This window comes from Molothrus ater, chromosome 12 (genome assembly GCF_012460135.2).
Source record: "Molothrus ater isolate BHLD 08-10-18 breed brown headed cowbird chromosome 12, BPBGC_Mater_1.1, whole genome shotgun sequence".
Lineage (NCBI taxonomy): Eukaryota > Metazoa > Chordata > Aves > Passeriformes > Icteridae > Molothrus > Molothrus ater.
Genome location: NC_050489.2, coordinates 687,663 through 706,842, shown reverse-complemented (window position 1 = coordinate 706,842; position 19,180 = coordinate 687,663).

Here is a 19,180-nt window from a genome sequence, read left to right as displayed (position 1 = left end):
AAGATGAACCCAGTTTTCAAAGAGGAAAAATGCCCTAGTGCATTTAATATGATCAAGCCTTAGATGGGAAGGGTATTTTTTCCTTTTTTCCACCTTTATAAGGAACTGGTCTTTTTAAACATTCCTCCACTAAATAGCTCCTCTATAGATTTTTGATGGCTTAAACATAAGCATTCAATTTTATTCTCAGACAGACTGGATAAATACCTTATCTGAATCCTTTGGCCACATCTATTTATAGTCTGATCCCACCAGATCACTCGGGGTGTAAATTCTGATGCTCCACCATCAGCAGTGTCAGTAGGGATTTGATGGATACAAACTGTGAACTGCATCACATCACAGTTAAAATAAGGAAATTGTATGATTAAAAATCCTAGAATTGATCTTGGAAAGGCACAAGTGTGTACTCCTGTTGTTATTCTGGAACAGTCACTCAGGGAGCTCCCACTGTGAGTACAGGAGTTCTGCCTTTAAAAATTAGTCACCTTCAATCAGACATCCCTGAGTTCTTAGTCTTCTGCAGTTTTTGAAAAAAAGAATCATAAAAAAAAACCCAAACTATTGCAAAACTTGTGGAAGTGCAGAGATCAAATAGTTCTTCAGGTCTTTCAAAGACTGAGAACAAAGAAAACCACTAAAACTGTGATTTATTCCATGTGAGTACATCCCTTGTTTCACTATTAAAACATACCTCTGTTTCCTACAGCAAAATGTGCTGTCACATGCCAAAAGAAAAAAATAAAGAGGAAAAAAAGAAAATTTCTCATCTTTTGAAAGGAGGGGAAGGCTGTATAGCATATTTTTGAGATACCTTTGCAAACAAAACAGCCTGGCTTGAGGGTAACAAAAGCAGGAAGATACATTGCACTGTGTGAAATAAATACTGCTTGTATTCCTAAATGCCCTGTAACTAGCCAGGTATCATTTGTACTAATCACATTATCATGTCTGTCTGGAAGAGATGAATGTCTGAATGCAAGGAATTAAACCAGTGATAAATTAATTTTGAATTGTTTCTTTTTGTTGTTCTTGCTCCTGACTGAGAGCAGCTTCGCTGTCACTGTTTGTGAACAGAAGTGATGGGTTTGGTGGGAACTAAAGGGAAGCTTTGAAGTGTGGGCTCTTTACCCTGTTTCTGCAGTTCTAGGGTAGTTGGAGCTGACAGAGGAGGTGCAGGAATGAGATGAATGCTTGGGAGAGCTGCTCACAGTGATTCCTCTCCTGATCAGGCAAGTTGTGGATTCCATCTTCCTGCAAACTTATTCAAAGGGAACCACTCTTGGGTTTCTATCTGAAAGTCAGAGAATCCCAGAATATCCTGTGTGGGAAGGAACCCCCCAGGATGATGGATGCAGCCCCTGGCCCTGCCCAGACCCCCAACAATCCCCCCAGGATGATGGATGCAGCCCCTGGCCCTGCCCAGACCCCCAACAATCCCCCCAGGATGATGGATGCAGCCCCTGGCCCTGCCCAGACCCCCAACAATCCCCCCAGGATGATGGATGCAGCCCCTGGCCCTGCCCAGACCCCCAACAATCCCCCCAGGATGATGGATGCAGCCCCTGGCCCTGCCCAGACCCCCAACAATCCCCCCTGTCCCTCCCTGGTGCCCAAAGGCTCCTGGAGCTCCGGCAGCCTCGGGGCTGTGCCCATTCCCTGGGCAGCCTGGGCAGTGCCCAGCAGCCTCTGGGGGAAGCAGAACCTTGCCCTGCTCTGCAGCCTGAGCCTGCCCTGGCCCAGCTCCAGCCACTCCTGCTGTCCCTGGCCTGAGCAGAGCTCAGAGCTGCCCCTCTTTCCTCCTCTAATTGTTACTGGTTGGTAGGATTCAGGTTATGAAGGGATCTTGTCCATCCTGTTTAACACATCTGAGTGTGCTTTAAAATTATTTCAGGATTTCCAAGACTAACTGCTGTGCTGCTGCAGCCAGTTAAGAGACCTTCTCTGCAGGAAGGTTCTTACTTACCTGTGGTATCTCACAGATAGGAATACTCAGGTAAATGATTAGACTTCAAAAAGATAATTATCATTCATCATTATGAAAAGCAGCCTTATTAGGAATTCATAAACTCAGAATAAATCTGTTCTGGTGACAAACTAAATTTTTCAATCTAACCAGTTTTGTGAGTAATAGTGAGTTGAATTATTTACTGCAGAATTAAGCTTGTTTTCACCTAAGATGTTGTATCTGATTTTGTCACTAATTTACCAATAGGTGCACTTACCAAAGAACTCATCACCCAACGCTATCTTATCAATGTTATGTCATATGAAAAGGAAGATAAAAATAAATCAAATCAAATTTGGTTGTGTTTACAAAGTTTCAAAAGCAAATACATGTATAAAAATCTCCTGGCAGGAAAGCAACTATAAAAGCTCCTTGCAAGACATGCTGGGATTGTATTTCACTGGAGATATCCAGAGCAAGGAGCTGTGGTGCCCTGTCCCTGACACTGCTGCCTTGTCACCAGGATGTGGCGCAGAGGGATGTGGCACAGAGGGATGGTGGCATTCCTGCCTTGTCACCAGGATGTGGCACAGGTGGCTCTGCCACCCGTGTTGAGCCATCAGCAGGTCTCTGCCCTCCCTGCTCTCCCTCTGTGCCAGTTCAGATGTCTGAGGGTGTTCCCTGGGCTGGGTTTTAATTGATTTGCCTGATGGGAGCTTGCTAGAGGTGATAGAAGGAGAATCTGACTTCTGGTGTCCTCTTTGTGATGAGCAGGGAATCCCAGGACCACTGAGGCTGGAAAAGCCCTCCCAGCCCATGGAGTCGCAGCTGTGCCCGATGCCCACCCTGTCCCCAGCCCAGAGCCCTGAGTGCCACCTCCAGCCCTTCCTGGGACACTCCAGGGATGGGCACTGCAAACCCCCCTGGGCAGTTCCAGAGCCCCCTTTCCATGGGGAAATTCCTGCTGTGCCCACCCTGAGCCTGCCCTGGCACAGTTTGGTGTTAGGCTTTGGACTAAAGAAATCCAGAAAACACTTTTCCTTTTCGTTCATTTGAAGTTTCTGATCTGAATCCCATTTGATCAAAACAAGAATGTGTTGTAGCTACTGTTGCTGTCAGGGACTGGATGTCATCCGCAACCAGAAGAAAACAGAAACATTTGTGTTGTTTCAACGAGGAAGGTATTTTATTACTGATAGTCCAGAAACAGCCCAGATTAGGCATTTCCAGTTATAATCAAAACCTCACCATGAACTTTGTACGTGCCTTGAACTGGTTTTGTTTTTATTCTTAGAGTGCTGTAAATATTTGTGGCACATACATGCTGAATGATTAGCTGGACTTAAAATAACCAAAGCTTCTCATATAGGAAGTATAAATCCTGAAAGGTTAAGAAAAAAGAGAGGAATTTGTAGAAATTACTGCAATGTCTGAAAAAGTAGTGGAGACAGCATCTAGAAGGACTTTCTCCTTGAATTCAATGTTTTAAAGTAGTTTTAGTTATTGCTAAATGCAGTGTCCTTTACATAAATGTAAGAGCACTACCTGCATTTAAATTCATGTGTGCCACCTGCAAAAAAAAAAAAACAAAACAACAACTGCCCAAAAAAGCCCACCCATCCCCTCAAAACAAAACAAAACAAAACAAAACAGAAAACTTTTGACCATACATTTGTTACACAAATGACAGACAACTTTTTTTTCTTATACTCTTGGTCCCCTAAATCATGGAATCACAGAATGTTAAGGGCTGGGAGGGGACCTTAAATCCCACCCAGTGCCACCCCTGCCATGGCAGGGACACCTTCCACTGTCCCAGGCTGCTCCCAGCCCCAGTGTCCAACCTGGCCTTGGGCACTGCCAGGGATGCAGGGGCAGCCCCAGCTGCTCTGGGCACCCTGTGCCAGGGCCTGCCCACCCTGCCAGGGAACAATTCCTCATTGCCAAGATCCCATCCAGCCCTGCCCTCTGGCACTGGCAGCCATTCCCTGGCTCCTGTCACTGCAGTTCCTGAGGAATTGTCCCTCTCTGGGTTCCTGCAGCCCCTCAGAGCCTGGAAGGAGCTGTGAGCTCTCCACACAACCTTCTCCTGTCCAGGCTGAGCAGCCCCAGCTCTCCCAGCCTGGCTCCACAGGGAAGGAGCAGCTGGGATCTGAGCTCTCTGTTGTTCAGATCTGTAGTCCCACAATGAACTACAGACTAGTAGAGTTATTTGGACTGTAAAACTTCTTCGAGACATTTTGAGTTTTCTAATTATCATGCATTTTATGGTGTGAATTTCACAATCTCATTATCTGCTACTAGCTAAATCTATCCAGACATTAAAATTTGGTGTTGTTTTCTTGTTTTCCCCCATTCATAATATCAGCTATTTTTTTCCCTTTCCTGAAGTGTACATATGAAATGTGTACCCTTGTTTGCATCCTTCAGATTACCGCACTACTTCTTTTTCCAATACCTGGGAAATGATATCATATTCAAAGCCAGGGTTGTATTTCAATGTACAAAACAAAGGCAGAACTCCCAGGCCCTTGGAATTCTCCCCGAGGCCTGGTGTAAGGGCTGCCTCCAGCTGTGTGTCTCATTTGCACACACAGTCCTTCGCCCTGCCCAACAGCAAGGGGCACTGCACAAGCAGGTGAATGTAATTAGTCCTTTGCATTCATCATCACCTCATTTGCACATGCAGTCGCAGCAGCTCTGCATTTTAATTGAAGTGTCTGGTGCGGTGCTGCTCCCTCTCTCGGTGTGCCTGAGGGTGGGAGCAGCTCTGGGGTCCCTGCAGGCCAGGGGGATGCAGGAGCCCACGGTCCCCTTGGGAGAGGGGGATCTCTGCTGAGCAGGGCTCCTCTCCTCGCTGAGCCTCCGCAGGGATCCCGCTGTGGCAGGGATGTGTCCGTGCTGCCAGGGCCAGCTCAGCCCGTGCCGCTGCCTGGCACACCAGAGCTGCTCCCCTCTGCAGCCCCCAAAGGCACATCCTCAGAGCAGGCTGCCCTCAGCCCTGGTGCAGCTGAGCAAGGGATGCTTCTTGGCAAGCAGCAAATACAGAACTGGGATTCCTGCTCGTTTCCCCGTGCTGTCAGTGTCTGAAATGTTAGCAGCTTCTGTTAGAGTGAAATAATCCAAAATCTAGGTCAAGTTCATTCTCCAGAAGTCTCTTGAGTATTGTTTTTCTACAGGTTGAAATTATATTCAGGCTCTTCTACATTAGTAAAATAGCATGATTAATGGGAATTTAAAATGCAAAGTAGCATCTTCACTCAACTTTCCAGGTCCTTCTCTGCATATCATTGTCTGGAATCCCAAATCTTGCAGATAAAGTACAATATAGTTTCAGAGATTGTAAATCAGTCAAGGAAAGGTGATCATTAAATACATTAAAATGCATGAAAATTACCTAAATGGAAACCATTAGATTAAATGAAGCGGCTACAGTATAATATCCTGATGACTCCAGAAACTTTATTTAGATCATAACTGTACTGCTGTTGTGCAAATCCCATGATTAAAGGGAACGTAACATATCTCTCCCTCTGCCTCCCTTTCTTTAAGAATTTGCAATTTCAATTCCTCCACGGCTTAATAAACAGTTACCTCAATAAAGGCTCTTCCTGACGCTCGGCACCAATCTGCATTTTGATGTGGTACAGCATGAAACCTTATCTCAGTGAGGCATGTTTGCAGAAATAACAATGTTTAAATAATGACTGAAATGAAGCATGAAACTCATTGCCAGCTAAAATGGACATAGTGAGAGATCCTGAGCCTCAGCTCCTGTTTCCACTTTGGGGTTTCTTCTCTGAGGCTGACACTTGTCCATGCTCCCAGAGCCCTGCTCCACACCCCAGGCACTCTTGGGATTAGCTCTCTGTTTTATGGTTCTTTATCACCCCACCAAATGGCAGCTTTTGGTCTTAATGCCGAGCAGCTTTGTGAAGTTTAATTACAAATATATTTTATTCTATTTCTGTTGGAACTTCCTACTGAAGTATCATTTTCCTTCTCCTCTCAGTGCCATCATATTTGCTGCACAATTTGTGGATTGTGAGTGCTCTCCTGCTTCTTTATGCAGCCCATATACTGTACATTGCAGTTTTCTCAGGGAATTAAAGGTCAAATTTTGTGCACAAAATCCTTGATCCTTCTCTTGATTCTAATGGGTTGTTTCCTTTGGACCTTTTCAGTTGTGTACATCCTGGTAACATGGAAAGTGGCATTTCAGCGTTTGATGTTGCACACCCCAAACTGCTGTCCCTAACCATAGGTGCCCATCCCTGGATGGTGATTTAGTGTTCCCTCAGGCTGCTGAGCTGCTCTCTTTTCCCTGGCTCTATCTGCACTAGATTAGAGCTTCTTAGGAATTGGAATGCAACAACAGCATGGGGGGAACAGCTTCCTAATGGAGTCACTAATGGCTATTATTCCACAACTCATCCCAATTCAAAGGCTAATTCTGATTGATATTAAAATAATGAAATAACACCTACTGGTATTTCAGCAATATTTACAATTTGTCATGATAATGTTGCTGTTTGCAGTGGACAGGGGTTTAAACCCCAAATCTGCAGATGGGCATGTGGGATGTGGGTGGCACCAGCGTGTGGAGTTCGTGTGCCCTAAAAGCAGAGTGCACTGTTTAATTCCAGAGGGAAGATGGTGAGGGAGGAGGAAGATTAGAGATCAGTGGCCCAGGGGTGCTTTCAGTTGCAGTGGACTCAATTGACTGCAAACTTGCAGTTGACGTCAGTGGAAGCTGCCAGTGTCTAAGAAGTTTTCATCAGCTTAGCAGTATTCATCTGAAAAAAATTGGAAATGTATTCCACATGGTGCCACTGCACACACTGGTGTGTGCTTTACAGGGAGAGCAAGGGCATGTGAGGAATTCAGGTAGAGCTCAGAGAAAGAAGATACAAACCTTTCACAGAAACTGAAAGAGAATAGCCAAGAGGACTTGCAGCTACTGAGGCACAAGAATAAAAAGAGACCAGAGGTTTCTCTGTAAAGAAAAGGTTTAGCCAAACTCCCTTCATATCACACATAGAATTAGAATTGCCTACTTTGATTTTGAATTAATAGATCTTTTATGAAGAAAGCAGAGAGAATCAGGGCCGTTTGCTGAGCTACATGAGCGCTCAGAGAATGCCATTAGCAAAAGACAAAAGCTCTAAAACTGTGTGGGTTTTTTCCCCTGCCAGTCTGCAGGCAGAAAAAGTTGGCGCATGTTCAAATCTGCAGTGGCCTTCTGAAGTACCTGGCAGGTTTTTCTGCCCTCTGTGATCTGGGGAGGCATCAGGGGTAGGATGGCAGAGCTCACTCCAGGAATTCCCTGGCTCTGTATCGCTCCCAGTTTGCACCATGCACTGCTGGGATGCTCCTGCAGCAGCCCAGCCCAGAGCTGCTGCCAGGAGATGTGGTGCCAGCCCTTTGCCTTGGTCATCAGTAGCATCCTGAGAAGCTTTCACTGACAGACTGGTGACAGCAATACTGGCACTGTAGCCCCTGATCCCACCTGGCAGCAGCAGTGCTCCCAGGGCGAGCTGCTGCAGCCTCCCCTGGGCAGGGAATGCACACTGAGCTGTGCAGGGAGTGCACTCTGAGCTGTGCAGGGAATGCACACTGAGCTGTGCTGTGCCAGCTGTGCAGGGAATGCACACTGAGCTGTGCAGGGAATGCACTCTGAGCTGTGCAGGGAGTGCACTCTGAGCTGTGCAGGGAGTGCACACTGAGCTGTGCTCTGCCAGGAGAGCAGGGAATGCACTCTGAGCTGTGCAGGGAGTGCACACTGAGCTGTGCTCTGCCAGGAGAGCAGGGAATGCACTCTGAGCTGTGCAGGGAGTGCACACTGAGCTGTGCTCTGCCAGGAGAGCAGGGAATGCACTCTGAGCTGTGCAGGGAGTGCACACTGAGCTGTGCAGGGAGTGCACACTGAGCTGTGCTCTGCCAGGAGAGCAGGGAATGCACTCTGAGCTGTGCAGGGAATGCACACTGAGCTGTGCAGGGAGTGCACTCTGAGCTGTGCAGGGAATGCACACTGAGCTGTGCAGGGAATGCACTCTGAGCTGTGCAGGGAATGCACTCTGAGCTGTGCTCTGCCAGGAGAGCAGGGAATGCACTCTGAGCTGTGCAGGGAGTGCACTCTGAGCTGTGCAGGGAATGCACTCTGAGCTGTGCTCTGCCAGGAGAGCAGGGAATGCACTCTGAGCTGTGCAGGGAGTGCACACTGAGCTGTGCTCTGCCAGGAGAGCAGGGAATGCACACTGAGCTGTGCAGGGATGCACTCTGAGCTGTGCTGTGCCAGCTGTGCAGGGAATGCACTCTGAGCTGTGCAGGGATGCACTCTGAGCTGTGCAGGGAGTGCACTCTGAGCTGTGCTCTGCCAGGAGAGCAGGGAATGCACTCTGAGCTGTGCAGGGAATGCACTCTGAGCTGTGCTGTGCCAGCTGTGCAGGGAATGCACTCTGAGCTGTGCAGGGAGTGCACTCTGAGCTGTGCTCTGCCAGGAGAGCAGGGAATGCACTCTGAGCTGTGCAGGGAGTGCACACTGAGCTGTGCTCTGCCAGGAGAGCAGGGAATGCACACTGAGCTGTGCAGGGAGTGCACACTGAGCTGTGCTGTGCCAGGAGAGCAGGGAATGCACTCTGAGTTGTGCAGGGAATGCACTCTGAGCTGTGCTATGCCAGGAGAGCAGGGAATGCACTCTGAGCTGTGCAGGGAATGCACTCTGAGCTGTGCTATGCCAGGAGAGCAGGGAATGCACTCTGAGCTGTGCAGGGATGCACTCTGAGCTGTGCTGTGCCAACTGTGCAGGGAATGCACTCTGAGCTGTGCAGGCAGTGCACACTGAGCTGTGCTGTGCCAGCTGTGCAGGGAATGCACTCTGAGCTGTGCAGGGATGCACTCTGAGCTGTGCTCTGCCAGCAGCAATGCCAGAGGGACCGGCATGGGCTGCAGTGCACAACTGATTATTAGAGAATCTGCTTTAAAATCCACTGATGTGGGCCCTGATTCTGACCTTTCTCAGGGTCCTCTGCAGTGCTGGCTGCTGGTGCCAGTGTTTTGGTGAACAATCATACACACTTTTCACTGACAAAAGCAGCTGTTGATGAAGTTTGGTATTTTTAATCACAGCTGAACTTCCAGCTGTTTCCACCAGCACATAAAGGCTGTGCAGCAGCATTGTGGATTGGCGTATCCCCTTCCAGCCTCACTTAGGGAAAAGGGAATTTCTTGTCTGTACAGCAAGCATTCCTAATAATTATTTTGTTTGTTTATGCCTTGAAATTGCATCCATTAAAAATGCTGATAGAAAATGAAAATCAAGATGAAAGTCTGTTCTTGTTTTTAGCATTTTTGTCCTTTGCTGCCATGGAGAACACTCCCTGTTGTAGCTTTTGGGGCACTGCCAGTCCTTCCCTGCCCCACACAGCCCCTGGCCTGGAGCATCCCTGACCCTGCTCCGCACCTGGAGCTTCCTGGCCCACCTTGACTCCAACATGTGCCACCTCACAGGGCTGGTGGGACAGGTGCAGGGGCTGCTGGCTGCACAGAAAGAGATGGAAGGGCAAGGTTTTGACATCTGGGGTTTGTGGGAGGGCAGGGGCAGGAAGATCAGCTTGTTTCCCAGAAATGAAAGTATTCCCATGCATCCACAAGTGTTGTCTGTGTACAGAAGCAAGGAGAAGTTTCCTCTGTAGAAAGAAATGTATAAACCAAAGTTGAAGGCAGAAATTGCTGCTGCATTTGTTAAAAGAGCCACAGAGATGATGCAAAGGAAGGTAAATTTTACAGACATAGTCTGGGCAGTGTTTTGCTGACAGTGCAGGAGAAGGTCTATGAGTCTCAGAAGAGCAACTTTTAGGGAGCTTGTCAAGGAAATCCAAACTTCCATAGGCAGATTCAATTATGTTTCATCTGATTACTCCAACTAAAGCCTGATGAAAAATTTCAGAAGCTCGATATTTTCTTTGCTGTGATTGGGAGAAACAAGTTGGATGCTGTTACTGCTGTTATTTTGCTGCCTAAAGAGCAGGCTCTGCTATGCTGGATTCTGTTCAGTCTGGGAAGATGGGGACTGGAAGGGGTTGGGGTCTTTTGTTCCTTTTTATTTCCTGATAGGTGAAGTTGGAAAACATGGTGGCAGTCCCAGTGACATTAATTTCTTATTGCCCCATATTTTAGGCTTATTCTAGAGGCATGTAAAGCAGTGTCACCAATTTGATTACTGTTGCAAATGGGCAAAAGTGCCAGTACAGTCCAGAGGGGGAAAAATACCATTACAATCCAGAGGGGGGAAAATGGCAGTACAATCCAAAGGGGCCTGGGAGCTCTGCTGGCAGAGCCTCCAGCTCTGGGCCCTTTACAGGGCTGGGAGCAGACCCTGATCACCCCACCTTCCCAGGCTGGACTCAGATCCCAAAGGACTTGCTGCTGCAGCCTTCTCTCACAGTGCATAAAGCACATTAAAGAGGGCATTTGTACATCCTGAAAGGTTTTTAATACAGTTGGTGTTTGGATCCTCCCTGCAGTACCCTGGCTCCTGCCTCATTTCCAAGTGCCACAGCAGCAGCTCCTGGTGCTTGCAGCCTCTGTATTCCCAACCCTGCACTGCTGAGGGATTTTTATTTCATATATCATTTTTTAGTTACAGCTGTGTTATCATATATCACATCTGCAGAGCGTGGTGTGGAGGATGTTCTCTGAACAGACACTAAAGAGGGAAAATCAACACAGAGAAATCTGGGGGTTTTACTGCACTTAGGCAGAGCTCATTTCTCAGTTCTTTAAAAAACTGTGTGATTTTCTAACAACTGCGGGCCATTTGTCAAGCAAAAAATGTACCTGTATGGATTGAGTAGAGAGCTGGTTTTCTTGGGCATTGATGTAGTATTGGGAATTGATAAATAAATAACCAGGAAAAAAGATTTCTGTCAGCTGTGCAGAGAAATGACACAGGAATGGTCCTGAGTTAGGGGTTCTCATATCCAGAACATCCCCTGTCACAGTGAGCAGTTCCATGCCAGCACAACCCCCTGACATAAATCATTGGGAGGAGGAGAACCTGAGAGAAGCAGGAACAAACCCATATATCTCAGCTACAAGCAGCAGCACCATTTGTGATATTGAGAGCTGCCCAGTTTTGTCCTCCCTTTGCATCGGTTCCTGGAGGGAGGTGGCATTGCCCCAGCCTGTCACCAAGGCCCTGCTGCAGTGCCTGAGGCGTGCAATAAAGCTCCTCAGCTAATTATCATCCCCAAGTGCCAAAGCAAGCTTCAGCCAGTCCCGTGTGCTGTTGGACTTGGTGCTGTGCTCAGGTCAGCCCTGGCTCCTTGATCCTCCTTCCCTCGGGAGCTGCTCCCACCCCGATCAGGGCTGCTGCTCCTGGGGTCATCAGAACAACAGAAACACCCAGAAAACCTCCAGCCCTGCCACAGGCAGTTCCAGAGGACAAGCTGTGGACACACTGCTAGTTTTCTCTGTAGGATTGCTTGTTATCTTAGAGCCAGAACGTGAGACTTGTGTATTCCAGGTCATTAGCCACCAAGACAGAGATAAGAGATTTGAAGATAAGCAAGCAGCATAGGTCAGAATGTGTTAGGAATGGGCAGCACAAGCCATCTGCATTACTCATCTCCCCACTATTTTTTTTTAATCAGCTCTGGCTTTTTTTGCATTTGTGTGTATTTCTGAATTGCAGAGTGTTCCTCAGAAGAAGGGCCAGTCCCTGTTCTGAAGAACTAAATGGGAATTAAAAGGTTTCTATGTTATTGTTCCTGTGGGTGGCAGGAGATAATACTTGGTTATTCAGGAAATCCCTTCCAGCCCTGTATTTCTTTCCATTTCAAAGAAGGTAAGTCAGGGAAAGATCATACCATGTAACTCAAGAATGGGAAACATTGCACAAGAGAAACCAGCACAGTCCTACTGGGCCCAGGAACCTGGCCCCATATTTTGCAGTACCTTTAATCATGAATTGATTCAAAGGCTTGTTGGCTTCTCTGGAGCCCTTGTAGTCATGTCACAAAAGTTTGGATGTGATTCTTTGGGGACAAACAAGAGCAACTGCTAGTGGGAGCTGAAGCAGAGCTCAAGCAGTGCTGCCTTTTCCCCATTTCCTGGCTGTGCAGTTGGTGTGATGGGATGTGCCACAGTGCTGTGTCAGCACTGGGGGATGCAGGCAGGGATTAATGGCTGTCCCAGGCAGGGATGGGTTAATGGCTGTTCCAGGCAGGAATGGGTTAATGGGCTGTCCCAGGCAGGGATGGGTTAATGGCTGTCCCATACAGAGATGGGTTAATGGCTGTCCCATACAGGGATGGGTTAATGGCTGTCCCAAGCAGGGATGGGTTAATGGCTGTCCCAGGCAGGGATTAATGGCTATCCCATACAGAGATGGGTTAATGGGCTGTCCCAGGCAGGGATGGGTTAATGGCTGTCCCATACCGGGATGGGTTAATGGCTGTTCCAGGCAGGGATGGGTTAATGGGCTGTTCCATACAGGGATGGGTTAATGGCTGTCCCATACAGGGATGGGTTAATGGCTGTTCCAGGCAGGGATGGGTTAATGGGCTGTTCCATACAGGGATGGGTTAATGGCTGTCCCAGGCAGGGATAGGTTAATGGCTCTCCCAGGCACGGATGGGTTAATGGCTGTCCCATACAGGGATGGGTTAATGGCTGTCCCAGGCAGGGATTAATGGGCTGTTCCATACAGGGATGGGTTAATGGCTGTCCCAGGCAGGGATGGGTTAATGGCTGTCCCAGGCAGGGATTAATGGGCTGTCCATGGGAGGGCAGCCAGCTGGTCCTGCAGGATGTCCCGGAGCAGGACAGACACATTCCATGGGTGTGTGGCACTTGCTGTCCTAAGGCTGGCACTGACTGCAAGCTCTCTGTGCACAGACAACTGATCCTTTCCTCTGTCGAGTGCTCAGCTGTTCTCATGCTGTGATCCCCTAGGATAATGCACGCCCTCATTTACATATGCTTCGTATTAACCATGCTTTTCCTTATCTGGTCACCCCATTCACCTGGCTCCTCTGAAATGTCACTGGACAGCACGTAGCTCTAGTGCCATGCTTTAAGAACCACTGTGTTCCCAATATCCCCAGGTCTCCTGTGCTCCTGGGTGGGGTAGGAAAGCAGAGTGTCTGTACCCAGCACCTCCTCCTCTCCTTCCCTGCCAGCTCAGGCTCACACAGCCCTGCCCTGTAGCCAGAGCAGTGCTCTGCCACAGAGCACCCATTGCAAGCAACAAAACCACAAGTTTCAATCTTATCAGGCTCCAGTAGTGGCAGAAGTCTGTGCAAACTCAAGTCCCTGCTTTCTGACAGTGTCACAGTTCATCCTCATCCCAGCCATCAGTTGTCAGAGCGAGCTGACAGGACACAAAGAGCTGTAGAGAGCAGTTCCAGTTCTGCAGCTGGAAATGATCCTTAACAGACATTGTCTCCACAGCCCCTCCCAGGAAAAAGCAACCTTTGGTTCAGGAGGATGAAGAAAAAGCAGCCCAAAACCTCATTCTTTGCAATACACCTGTAAAACCTACACTGTCTATTTAAAAACACTCTGAACATGTTTTGATGCTTATTTCTGTTTTGTACCTTTTAAAATTATATATATAGATATATATATGTGATGTCAGAGAATCCAGAATGGTTTGGGTTGGAAGGGACCTTAAAGACCCTCCATGGCAGGGACACCTTCCACTGTCCCAGGCTGCTCCCAGCCCCAGTGTCCAACCTGGCCTTGGGCACTGCCAGGGATCCAGGGGCAGCCCCAGCTGCTCTGGGCACCCTGTGCCAGGGCCTGCCCACCCTGCCAGGGAACAATTCCTCATTGCCAAGATCCCATCCAGCCCTGCCCTCTGGCACTGGGAGCCATTCCCTGGGTGCTGTCCCTCCATCCCTTGGCAATTGTCTCTCTCCATCTTTCCTGCAGCTCCTTCAGGCCCTGCAAGGCCACCCTGAGCTCAGCCCAGAGCTTCTCCTGTGCAGGTGAACAACGCCAATTCCATACACATTATGGTATGCACAGGCTCTCTAAAAACCTTGGGACATTGAAAATCCTTGGGACAGATGATTTTTTTCCCCATATTTGTGGATATTTTGATGTCCTTTTGAGCAGACTTTCTGTTATCTCTCCTCTTGCCTGACTTGTCAGACCATCGTTATTTGGGGTAGTCAAAAATGAATAGGAAAGACAGTTTTTCTTAGATTGCAGGGATTTAGTGGGGCTGTGGATGTTGACACTGGTGTGATGCTACTCAGTGACAACGACAATGTTTTTTATCTCTGGAAAGAACCATTTTAAAAAATACCTTTAAACACCCTTGAAAAGAATCATTAAGACTTTCTACTCAGATGTGCTTTAAAAGATGTGCTCTAGGTGCAGAAGTTAAATCAGGTTTTCCAGGCAGGGTTACTCTCCAGTTTCCATGACTGCATGCACAAATTGGGCATTTGGATGTGGAAGTGGACAATCCCTTAAACAGACAGGTGACATTTCCAAACCAGGTGTGCAAATGTGCTCATGAATTCTGCATCCATTTGAAACCTTTATGATGGGATAATTTGTCCTCTTTTCTTATCAAGGGAGCTCAGGAGCCAAGGTATTCATAAGAAACCAGAACCATGTTTAAGGGATTATTTGCCTGAGCTCTGTCCTGGCCTGTGACCTGGGAAAAAGAAGTTTGGTTTTGACCCAGAGAAGTTTGGTTTTGGCCCTGTAACTCCACACCAGATATAAAAAAAGGATGTGACTCATGGGCAGAGTGTAACTGGGGAGGTTACGAGTCACTGATACAAGGTGCTATTTTGAATTTACCAATCTTCGTCCACCAGCAAAGCTACAACTGTCCATATTCCTTGGAAAAGGTTAAAAATGCTTTGTAACTTGGACTTTTTTAGAGTAAAAAATCCTTCACATTAGAAGAAAAAGAAGAGCTGCTTGGATTTGTCCTAAAAAATTCTTAAAATAAAAGTAGCACAATGTCCAGTTAGGTCATTTACAGAACAGCAGCCTTGCCAAGAGCTTTTGATTTTTTTTCTTTTTCTGTTACCTTCTTGTCTGGTATTTTTGAAAATAGGAGATCAGAACACAAGGGCTGGAATAGGACGAGGTGGAACAGAAAGAGGAGAAAGAGAAACAACAGGGAGCTGTGGGGACTGAGGAAGGGAGGATAAAGGAAACAGCATGGAGATGGAAAAAACAAGAGCCAGGGAGGGGGTGGAGGTACCAGAGTGAGCTGAAGGGAACAGAAGAACAAGAAGAAACTTTCGTCTTTCTGATCTACGAAGCTCTTTTACATTTCCTGTTTAATATAGATGGCAACACACATCCTACAAGACAGAACAGTGAAGGAAAGCAGAAAAAAACAAATGCTGAGAATAAGTCTTTGGGTTATTCTAAAAAGCATCAGAGGCTTTCAAGTCGCTGGTCTTTTGATTTATGATGATATTGCTGGGATTGAGTGGTGTCTGTGCAGCTCCACATCTCAGATTTATGAACCCATGCGGTAAACATGATTTCAATTATCTCTGAAGAATGTTTTGATTTTATTCATGGGGAAGCTGCTCTCACAAGGAGGGCAGTGCTTGCCCTGCTGTCCTAGTTAGGCTTGGTGTGACCTTACCTGATCCTGCCTCTCCTGGTGGAATTTACTGCTGCTGCTGGGGAACAGCTGCCCTGGGCCCATCCATGCAGAGGAAGGGTTTCCTGGGTGGAAATAGCTCAGGGGGTGGAGGATCTTTGGTGTAGGATCTTTAGTGTAGATGCTAATTAAATCTAATGTACCAGCTCTGCTTTTACTGCTATTAATGCCAGGAGTTTTGCCCAGCTCCAATTAATGTTAATGTAAGGAAAAAGGAAGAAAAAGGCGTTTTTGACAAGTTTAAAGAAGATTCTGCTCGAATGTCTTTGTGTTTCGCCTACTCACTATGTGTTGATATAAATGTAAATGCCCGTGAGAAATGGAGAAAGGGAAATTTAAAGCAATCCACACTTATTTTTGTCTGGGAGCAGCAGTGCTTTTGAGTCAATTTAGGCTCTCTAGCCAAGCAGGCTTGGCCACTCTGACCCTGCCAGCATTTGCACAGGCTTTCATCCACTGGCTGCTATGGGCTGATCCTGCAGAATCCTGTAGTGTCAATTTATGGTAAAGTAAATTTAATGTAAGATTGAATGGGAGGCAATAAACTCACAAAAAGCAGGCAGCATGACCTGTTGCTTAATAGCTTTCTCCCAAATGCAGGCACCTGATTCCAATCCATGCCTGCTCCTCTAGCAGGTATTCTCTTTTTGCAATTAGTTACACAGGCTGCAGCCAGGAATTAATGAAGGGAAAAGAAAAAAAAAAGATCTGAATTTCTATTGGAATTTCTCATTTTCCAATTTCACTTTTTAAAATTGGCTTTCAGATTGCTAATTTCAGCCTAGGAGAGGAAGGAAGGTCTGTTACTCCAGAGTCTGCACCTCAATGGATGTGAGCAGGCTTTGTGTACTCATAATATTGCAAAATGGGTTTGTACTGAAAACTGATATTCCTAAAGCAGTAAGGAATGACTGAAAGTTATTCTCTTTTTAAGAAAATGGCCCAGAAGGAAAGCAGCCCAATTAAACTGAACCTTTTTGTCTTTGCCATTGAACAGGTGGGCTTACATGAAAGTCACACTTAGGACTTTAAGGCATTTTTGGACTACAAGAGCGTGTTCAGATGGAAGGGTAATGTTTTGGTGGCTGAGGTGGATGTCTGTGGTGCTGTACATCAGCAGACCAGCAAAATGCATCATGGTGGTGCTGGGGGAGAGGAAAGATAAGAATGGCTTGAAAATAATTGAATAAAAAACAACCTGGTGCTCCAAGTTAGCATAAGGTTGGGCCATTTACAGCAAAATCAGCATCCAGCCCTTTTCTTTTCTAAGGACTGGACAGAGCAGTCAGAGCAATCAGTGGCTCTCAGAACACATCTTTGGCTGGTTGTCAGCTTCCTTCCTTCCTTCCTTCCTTCCTTCCTTCCTTCCTTCCTTCCTTCCTTCCTTCCTTCCTTCCTTCCTTCCTTCCTTCCTTCCTTCCTTCCTTCCTTCCTTCCTTCCTTCCTTCCTTCCTTCCTTCCTTCCTTCCTTCCTTCCTTCCTTCCTTCCTTCCTTCCTTCCTTCCTTCCTTCCTTCCTTCCTTCCTTCCTTCCTTCCTTCCTTCCTTCCTTCCTTCCTTCCTTCCTTCCTTCCTTCCTTCCTTCCTTCCCTCCCTCCCTCCCTCCCTCCCTCCCTCATGTCCAGACTTGCTCTCATTTCACCCTTCTCAATCCAGTACTCTCCAGTTCTGTTCTTGTGAAAGCCATCAGCCTTCAGACTCAGCCCTTAACAACCACCCCAGTGTTGACATTCTAGTCCCTGTAGCCACAGAGAGGGTTTTTAAGAGAGCATGGACATTTTTCAGACAATTCTGAGCCTGGTTCCCAGCCAGGGCTGTTCTGTGTGAGTGACATCAGGCTTTGTGCTCTTGGGCAGTTTCAGATCATTCAGTGGGAATTTAAAAATTGGTGCTGAGGCTTAAGTGAGTTCTGCACATAGAGATGTGACTTTGGGGACCCAGGGAGGGCTTCCTCAGCACTTCTCCTTGGCACTTGGAGGCATCGCAGTTGCTTTTGGGAGGATTGTGGGGAGCAGCTTGGCCAAGAGCTGTGCACCTCCTGTAAATCAGCAGCAGCTCTGCAGTGTGTGCAGGGACATCCTTTAAACATCCCTTTGTGCAGCTTGCTCAGGTCCCCAGTGCTGCTCACTCTGACTCCAAGTACTTCCTTTCCTGAGAGTGTTTTGTCTGTGCAAACTCTTGATAAAGGTCAGGTTAATTGAACAAATGAGATGCATTCTCTTGAGTATTGCAAGGTGAATGCAATTCTCAGTGGGAATATATTTACAGTTGCAGAATTGTCTTTTGATTTGATTTTTCCCTAAAAGAAAACTCATCCAACTATCATATAACCTCTGGGGGTGAATATTCATTAGATAGAGATAGAATAGTAAAATAAAAATTGCTATTTTCTTGTATCATTGGCAAAATATTCCTTCCTCCTATCTCTGTTCCCAGTAAATATTCTGTAAATAAAATACAGCTGATTCTTGCTTTGGCAGCCATGTTCTACACCAGCAGAGGGGAATTCAGTCAGCTTTTCCTTTCATGTTGGCAGACTTGGAACTCTTTTTGCTCCTGCAAAGCAACTACAGGGTGAGGAAGCTCTACATGAGGGGTCAGCCCACAACCCAAAGGAAAAATACCTAAATGGTGCAGACCACAGAAACCCAAAATGGTTTGGGTTGGATCCTTAAATCCCATCCCCTCCCACCCCTGCCATGGCAGGGACACCTTCCACTGTGCCAGGCTTCTCCAAGCCCCAGTGTCCAACCTGGCCTTGGGCACTGCCAGGGATCCAGGGGCAGCCACAGCTGGATAGATGCTGAATGTCTGGTGAAGTGTCCCAGGAGCTAAAGGGAACAGCAGAACATTCAGAAAAGAAAGCAAGAATGGAAATGCTATAAAATGATGTCAGTTTGTTTTTATAAATGGGGGAAGCGGTGCAATAGCAGGCCAGGCCCTCCAATAAAACCAGCAGAATGCAAATGATAAATGTCAGACCCTCCTGCACTGCCTCATTGTCTTTGTTTCTCTCACTTTATCTGGTTTCTGTTTTTCTATATCTTTGTCATAGTGGCTAAATTTGTAATAGCTTGGTGCTTCTGGGTACAGTATGGTGACTGCCAGTGTTTTGAGATGAGTGATTCCTAAATTTGTGTTCCTTAAGTTGCATTTTTGTAGCTATTGCTACGTCCAGGGCAAATGCATTCCTTTGTAATGCTCATATTACCTACAGCAGGCAGTTCCTTAAGATGAGCATTGGAATTGAGTGCTTATAGAGGAAGAAGGGTACAGAAAAGAAGAAAAAATAATTATGTAGCACAGAGAACTGATACTTTTAGAGGTTTTTTAAAAATATTTTTAAGCTTCTTCTTTACGAGTTGAGGGGTTTTTTTATTAGTTTAGTGAGTTTTTAATTTTTTTTTTAGGTATTTTATTCTGTTCTCTCAGGTCTGCATTAGAAATATATTACACTGGCTGCCCAAAATTATCTCCCGTTGTAGCAGGGCTGCTACTCAATGGTGCTGTTTCCAGCAGCAGTTCGGACTCTGTTTCCAAAGGTTTATTTGCAACCTACACCATAAATTGTGCTTGGTTACACCT